An 8,399-nucleotide genomic window follows, 5' to 3' on the forward strand; every position below is an offset into this window, starting at 1 on the left:
GGATTGTGTAAGAGAAGACATGCATAAAATGGAAGAGATGTGGTTGAGGGCAGCATTGATGGCTGATGAAAGGAATCCCCTTTCTTTGAAAAAGTAGGATGCAGTGGAGATGGAGGAGTTCAGAGAAAGGAATGGCATTTTTACAGGTAGCAGGCTGGGAGGCAGTATAGTCCAGGTAGCTGTGAGGGTCCGTTGGTTTATAATAGGCATTGGTGGATGAGCTATGGACAGTGAGATCGAGAAAAGGAAGGCAGGTCAGAAATGGACCAGGTGAATTTGAGGGCTGGGTGTAAGTTGGAGGCAAAGTGGATGAAATCGATGAGTTCAGCACGGGTACAGGAAGCAGCACCAATACAGTTGTTGATGAAGCGTAGGAAAGTGCGGGACGGTCACCATGTCCTACACGGACTGCAACGTAGACTCTTCCACTTAGCTGACAAACGGGCAGGCATGGCTGGGACCCATGGGAGTGCCCATGGTAACACCTTTTGATTGATGGAAGTGGGAGGATCCAAAGCAGAAATTACTTAGATTGAGGATAAGTTCCATGTAGCGATTTAGTCCCACAGCATCACTATTTCACCCTGCATTGGAATGACTGCAAATCGGAGTGGCCCAGTGACAGCTGAACTTAGGACAGAATACCATGTCTCTTCAGACAGCCCAGTTCATGCACAACTGCTTCTTTTGAGATGTGGAGAACAATTTGGATCTTTTGGAAGGTGTGAGTGGCTTGTACTTCCACATGGATCTTCACATTGAAATCCTTTAAATTAGTGTTTGTGTGCGGGGTGTGGGTCAAACACCTTTCCTTTCTAAGCTGAATATCTTTTCTGAGTTTAAGGTGAACTTTCTAACCCAGTGTTGCCCTGTGATACAAGTCTGCCCCTTAACTCCCACCGGGCGCAGCATCCATTTAATGCCTCTGCTCTTCATTTCACTAGAAATGAAACTCCTCCACAACAGGAAATCTGGGCCCATAAGTGACAAGCAGTGAATGCATGTTTGCTGCAAGAGACAGGTGGTCAGCCTCTCCTTGTAAATGTGCTCTGGCCTGAGTGACACAGATGTCCAATGTTCAGCATCGTAGTAACATTCATGCCAGGTCAATGTAGAAGTAAGTTCCGTCACTGTTGTGTAGACAGTTAATTGTTAACAGTTCATTATTGGGTTTGATATCAATCACATAGTTTGCAGAACACTTTACAGAACACTGATTACAGATCGAAAAGAAGATCAAGAAGAAAAGAATCACAGGGCCATGTAAGAACTGGACTAATTGGATAAGATGCTCATAGAGAAGGCATAGGGCTTCTGCACACTTTTACACACTTTGTGTGGACAATCGTCCACAACCCCATCGCCTTTACTGATGAAACCTACTGAACATTTGTTGGTGGTTTCTAGCACAGCATGACTAAGCTTGTGTCACTTGGCCTTTATTTGCATTTCATGTTTCTGAGAACCCGGAGTTGCTGATAAAGTGTAGGAAGTCAGTTTCAATGTTTATCACACGTTGCATCAGGGTGCTGTGTGGACTTTTTGAACAGCACCTCCCTGGTTTAGAGTGGCATACCAGCTCCTTGGTACCGTTGCAGGCAAATTTCAAAGCTGACTTAAAAGTCAAATCCTCCTGTGACAAGCTTCAGCTATTTGTGCTAAGCTCTGGTCCCTGGAGTAGATCTGTTATGTTCAGTGCTGACGGTGTGGTGCTCTCTACTCTGGGAAAACTAAAATCTGTAGCATCATCTGCAGGATTGCGATAAACCTCCATTTATCCTGTGAGTGTAAGCCTGGGGTTTCAGTCTCCTGTCAGTTTAATACTCTGACCCACTGGCTTCTGTGTTTTCAAGCTCCAGATTACCTCAATGATGCTGCTCTGTGAATCTAGGCACAGCCCTCACTATTATCATACAGATATTCCTCATTCATATCAGCCACTGGGAACTTAATGCTGGCATTGAGACTGCTCCACCATTCCATCATGGCTGATCCTGAATCCCACTCAACCCCACAAACCAGCCTTCTCACTATGTTCTTCTCAATGTCCTGACTGATCAGGAAATGATCAACTTCCACCTTAAATATACACACAAACTTGGCCTCCAACAGAGCCTGTGGCAGAGCATTCCACAGATTTACTACTCTCTGGCTCAAAAAAAATCCTTCTTACCTCTGTTCTAAAGGGTTGCCACTCAATTGTGAGAATGTGCCATCACATTGTGGCACATTTCCCTAGATACTAGATAGGGCGGATGTGGGAAGGAGGTTTCCCCTGCGTTGGAAACCTCCTTCCCACGTCCATCCGATCTAGTCCTTTAAACATTCCGTAGGTTTCAATGAGACCCCCCCCCCCCCACCTCTGCATACTTCTAAATTCCAGTGAGTACAGGCCCAACCTGCCAAGCTCTCATGTTAACACCTTCATCCTCAGGAACCTCCTTTGAACTCTCTCCAATGACAACACATCCTTTCTGAGATATGGAGCCCAAAGCTGTTGACAGTACTCTAAATGTGACATGGCTAGTGTCTTATAAAGGCTCAGCATGGTTTCCCTGCTTTTACACTCTATTCCCCTTGAAAGAAATACCAAAGTTATATTTGCCTTCTTTACCACAGACTCAACCTGTAAATTAACCTTCTGGGATTCTTGCACGAGGACACCTCTGCACCTCTGATGTTTGAACCATCTCCCCATTGAGATAATAGTCTGTGCTACTGTTCTTTTACCAGAAATGCATTCTCATACATTTCCCGACAATGCATTCCATCTGCCATCTTTTTATCCAGTCTTCCGGCTTGTCTAAGTCCTGCTGGAATCACATTCCTTCTGCAGCACTACCTACCCCTTCACCTTTCTTCACATCATCCACAGACTTTGCCACAAGGCCATCAATTCCATTCTAAATGATTGACAAACAATGTGAAATGTAGCAGTCCCAATACTGACCCCTGAGGAACATCACTAGTCACTGGCAGCCAACCAGAAAAGGCCCCCTTTATTCCCACTTACTGCCTCCTGCCTATTAGCCATTCCGCTATCCATGCCAGTACCTTTCCTGCAACACCAGAGGATTTTATCTTGTTAATCAGCCTCATGCATGGGACCTTATCAAATGCCTTCTGAAAATCCAAGTAAATGACATCCACTGCCTCTCCTTTGTCCAGCCTGCTTGTTACTTCCTCGAAGAACTGTAACAGAATTGTCAGGAATGCTTTCCCTTCACAGAAACCGTGCTGACTTTTGACATATTTTATCATTAGTCTCCAAGTAACTTGAAACCTCAACCTTAATAATAGACTCCAACTCTTTCCAGACAACTGAGGTTAGACTAACTGGACTATAACTTATATTCTATTGCCTTCCTTCTTCTTAATGAGTGGAGTGAAATTTGCAATTTTCCAGTCTGCAACCAGGCCAGAATCAAGTTGTTCTTGAAAGTTCATGGCCAATGCATCTGTTATCTCTTAAGCAACCTTTCTCAGGACTCTGGGATGTAGTCCATCTGGTCTGGGTGACTTATCCACCTGAAGACCTTTGCGCTTTCCCCGCACTTTTACCTTTGTAATAGCAATGGCACTCACTCCTGTTCCCTGACACTCACGGATCTCTGGCTTGCTGCTAGTGTCTTTCACAGTGAAGATGATGCTAAGCATGCATTAAGTTCACCTGTCATTTCTTTCTCCCCATTACTACCTCACCAGTATCATTTCCAGTGGTCCAATATCAACTCTTACCTCCTATTTACTCTTGATTTAACTGAGAAAACTTTTAGTATCCTGCTTTATTATTGGCTATTCTGTCCTCAGATTTAATCTTTTCCCTTCTTATAGCTTTTTTAGTTCTTTTTAAAAGCTTCCTAATCATCCAGTCTCCAACTCACCTCTGCTACTTGAGATGCCCTTTCCTTAGCTTTTATGTGTTCCTTAACTTCCTTTTCAGCCACTGTCGCCCACCCCTGCCATTGGAGAACTTTGGCCTCTGTAGGACATGTCTATCCTGCGCCTTGTGAACTACTCCCAGAAACTTCAGGCATCTCTGCTCTACTGTCATCCCTGTCAGTATCCTCCTCCAATAAACCTGGACAAGCTCCTCTCTGACGCCACTGCAATCCCCTTTATTTCATTGCAATACTGAATTATGCTTCTCCCTCTGAAATTGCAGTATTAGTGTTTTTATAGTAATAGTTCTGATAACAACCCTGGTCTGCACCCGATCACAGTCATTATACCTTCCCTCCACTGTACAGGATTTTGCAACTTAAAGCAAACTTGTCTCCTTATTTTCCCCATGCTGATGAAAGGTCCTTGGCTCAAGATATTGACTGATGTTCCTTGCCAATGCTGCCTGGCCTACTGAATTCTTCAGAATTTTGGTATGCACCACAATATATTTTACTAAAGTATAATTTTCCAATTCTGAACAAAAAGTGAATTGTTCAACTGGACAAATTTGTCAAAGTTCTCTTTTGTTTCCACAATTTTAACCTTTAATTTTTTGCCATTTATTCAAAGCCCAGAGTGCATTTAACTCTTCCTCAGTTAATCAGTACTGTCACTTGTTTAAACTTTGGAAGAATTGCTCCTTGTGTATATTTTATAGAAAAGAAGAAATAACATAAAATACATTAACTGCAACTTTCTGTCAGTGAAAGTCTTGATAGTACTCTGCCACTGTTTACAGCCAGATCTCTCATTGCCTGAAGTTGCTCGATCACTTGCTGGACCTTTGTGAGAAATCTTGCTGCATATGTTGGTCATGACAAACTTTGTGTCGCAGGAGGTAGAGGGTTAACATTAGAAGGATTGTGAGGGAAACCGTGGCCTGTTGAAGAAACACAGATGCTAACACCAGAGGTGCTTTCATAGGAACTGTCAGTTGATCAAAGGAAATCCAGGAGTTTAGTCAATTACAACTGGGGAAATTACTCATGTAACTCAAACCAAAAGCAACACAGTGGCTCATATAGTATTTTTAGTTCAGAGTTTAAATGACCAAGTTGTAATCCTAACCTCAGGCCTTGTTTGTGGAATTTACACATTTTCTCTGTGACTGTGCAGGATTGCCCTGCATGCTTAGTTTCCTCATGCGTCCCATAAACTCTACGATTGGTAGGGTAATTGGTTGCTGTAAATGCTGGAATGACTGGAGGAACATTTGGGGAGTTGATGTCAATGTGAGGAGAATAAAATGAATTAGGACAGGATTAATGTCAGTGGGTGGCTGGTGTTAACAGAAATTTTGTTGACCAGCTGGCCTGTTTCCATGCTGTTCCATTTTGTTAATCTGTCTAGGTAAATTAAATATACTAGTTATAAATGGATCTAGTGCTTTCCCAGCGTAAATGACAAACACACTCTTCTCAGACTTCCAACGGGGTACAGGTATCGATTTTAACCACCATTTTGTTGACAAACTCTGGCATACCACCAACTAGACATGCCCAGGTATCATTCCTTATGAAGATCCAGAATTTGTCATTGAAAAGTCGGTTAAAATTGATATCTGTACCTGGCTGGAAGCCTGAGAAGAGTTTATTTATCATGTTTTTATTCTTTTTTACTTTTAAACCTCACTCCAGAATCAAGTGAACAACTCTCCACTCATTCCCATCCTGTTTTCCAAAATACCAATTCATGTTTTTTAAATAATTTTTAAAATGTGAGAATCTCATATCGGGCATAAGTAACTCCAACATAACTTGTAATATTGATTGGAATTACACGTGGCCATTATGGTATTGTGGTTTTTATTTCATCTGAGCATATGATCACATCACCCAGACACAGTGGTGTCAAGAAAACAACCTCTCTCTCAATGTTGCAAAAACAAAGGAGCTGGTTGTGGAGTACAGGAGGAATGGAGACTAGGTAAACCCTATTGACCTAAATGGATCGGGGATTGAGCGGGTGAACAGCTTTAAGTTCCTTGGCATAAACATCATTGAGGATCTCACATGGTCTGTACATGCCGTCTGTGTGGTGAAAAAGGAACACCAGTACCTCTTCACCTCAGACTGTTAAAGAAGTTTGGTATGGCCCCCCAAATTCTAAAAACTTTCTATGGGGGCACAATTGAGAGCATCCTGACGGGTTGTATCATTGCCTGGTATGGGAACTGTATTTCCCTTTGTGTAAAAATTACCCCTTACAACAATAATTAGTGAGGCACAGAGAGATCTGCATTTACTGACAAGTACCTTGATTGTTTAAACTAACAAATACGTTGTTATGTGTGCTGAACAAACCAGATGGAAATGGTGTCCAGAGCTGACCCCCCCCCCCCCCCCTTGGGAACTATGCTGCTAATGAGAGAGACAGAGATGAAGAACAGAGGTAGAGGCACCTGCTACAGATAAGAGAGAGAGGGACGGATGATTTTATTATGGCTTCTTCACCGATGGAAAGGTAAACAATCTTTTGCTGCAAGGACACTTCTTTGCTCGTTAACATTCTTGCTGAGTCAGCAGAGAGTGGCCTAGTTTGATGGACATGGACATGTGGAGTTGATGGATGGCTGATACCTCATCAAGGGGAGATAAAAGAGGGATCTGTCGAGACACACACAGACACACCAGTGGACACTGAAAGAGTGTTGTGCACCCACAGGAAGTTGGGTGCCTGGAGGATCGGTTCAGGAAAATCGGTCCAGAGCATGGTGGATGAAGGCAAACCAGTGGGGACTTGTGTGTGTGTCCGCCCTTGCCTGGGTGACGAGTCCATCACTGAAGAATGGTCTAGCCTGGAACAGAAGTGTCATAAACGTTGACCCCAATGGTACGACGGAACAAGAAGACGACGGAAGGTTTGCCTGCTGCAGCTGCTCATCTCTTGCTCTCTCTCCCTCTCTCTCTCCAACATTGCAACACAACAACAACTACCTCAGCACAAACTGAACTGAACCGTATATTCTCTTATGACAATTCATGTACCCCTAGACTTTGATAGAGCTTGGTTTTGATTCTTATTCTTACACTTATGTATTTATCATTGCTAACCTGTTTTATATGTATATTTGAATTTTTGATACTGTATGGTTATTTTACTAATAAACACCTTTAGTTACAGTGCCACCAGACTCCAACGTATCATTCCATTTCTGCTGGTCTGTTAACCCAGTTACGGGGTACGTAACAACGTGAATTTATGCACTAAATACACTCACTAGGTATCCCTGACTCTCTGGAATAATCAGAATACCAAAGGTATTACAGTACCCGGGCAAAGGAGTCTACACTTGTCAGCCATTCCTTTGATTCACTCGCCACATGTTCCACGTTATATCTACGATGGTTATTCAGTCACCGCTGCAGGCACACAAAGCATCCACTTTTATATCCATTCTTTATCAATTCCAATATCGCATTCCAGTGTCATTGGCCAAAGTTCAAGTGTCTGCCCTTTAAGACCTTGTTATTGACTCTGCTCCAGGCCAGCATCCATCAAGTGACAGTCGATAATTTACGGCTCTTTGTTCTCAATCAGCAATGAGCTCAAATCACTGCATGCAGGGAACAAATCAAACATTCACAAACCTGCATATTATATCCAACCAAAGAACATCTCACAAATAACTTCTTATTTGGAAATGATCTCCAGTTCAGCAGATTACCTGAAGTATCATTGTGTCTTCTTTAAACCATTGATCAAGCCCAGCACGTCCAGTTCACAAAATGGAGAATAGAGTGTCTTAACAAAATGGCAGCCTCCATCCCCAAGCACACAGCAAGAATAAAGACAATTAGTCTGTCTGATTCCACTGACCTTGATTCACTTGAATTCACTGATTTGTAAACCATCATTCTTTCTGGCCAACACCTCAATCACAGGACACTGTGATAACTGATGTTTTGTCTTTATACAGAGATCTCCCAGAAAAAAAAAACCTTCAAAAAGATTAGTCCTGACGAAGGGTCTCGGCCCGAGACGTCGACAGTGCTTCTCCTATAGATGCTGCCTGGCCTGCTGTGTTTCACCAGCATTTTGTGTGTGTTGCTTCACAAAGATCAGCTGGCTGAATGACGTGACGTCGGCTTGCTGAGGGGAATGGGCCTACATTCCTCAGACTTGCCTGTTGCTGGTAGCCGGAGATGGAGTCGTCGAAAGCGATGTATGAGGAAGCAGAAGCGAGGCAAACGGGCAGGGGTCTATGTCAGGCTAAAAGCAAACCCTAGCCGGCCGGCTCTCTCGTCCATTCTGTGCTCCAATGTCCGCTCCCTGGACAATAAAATGGACTACATCCGACTCCAACGTAATAATAAGCGGGAGTACAGAATTTGCCCCGCGTATGTCTTCATAGAGACATGGCTCACTGATGGAATTTCGGTCGCTGCCATCCAGCGAGACGGGCTAGCCTTGTTTCGAGCAGACACGGATGCAGCTCTCTCCAGTAAGACTCG

Source organism: Hypanus sabinus, chromosome 5 (assembly GCF_030144855.1).
Source record: "Hypanus sabinus isolate sHypSab1 chromosome 5, sHypSab1.hap1, whole genome shotgun sequence".
Classification (NCBI taxonomy): domain Eukaryota; kingdom Metazoa; phylum Chordata; class Chondrichthyes; order Myliobatiformes; family Dasyatidae; genus Hypanus; species Hypanus sabinus.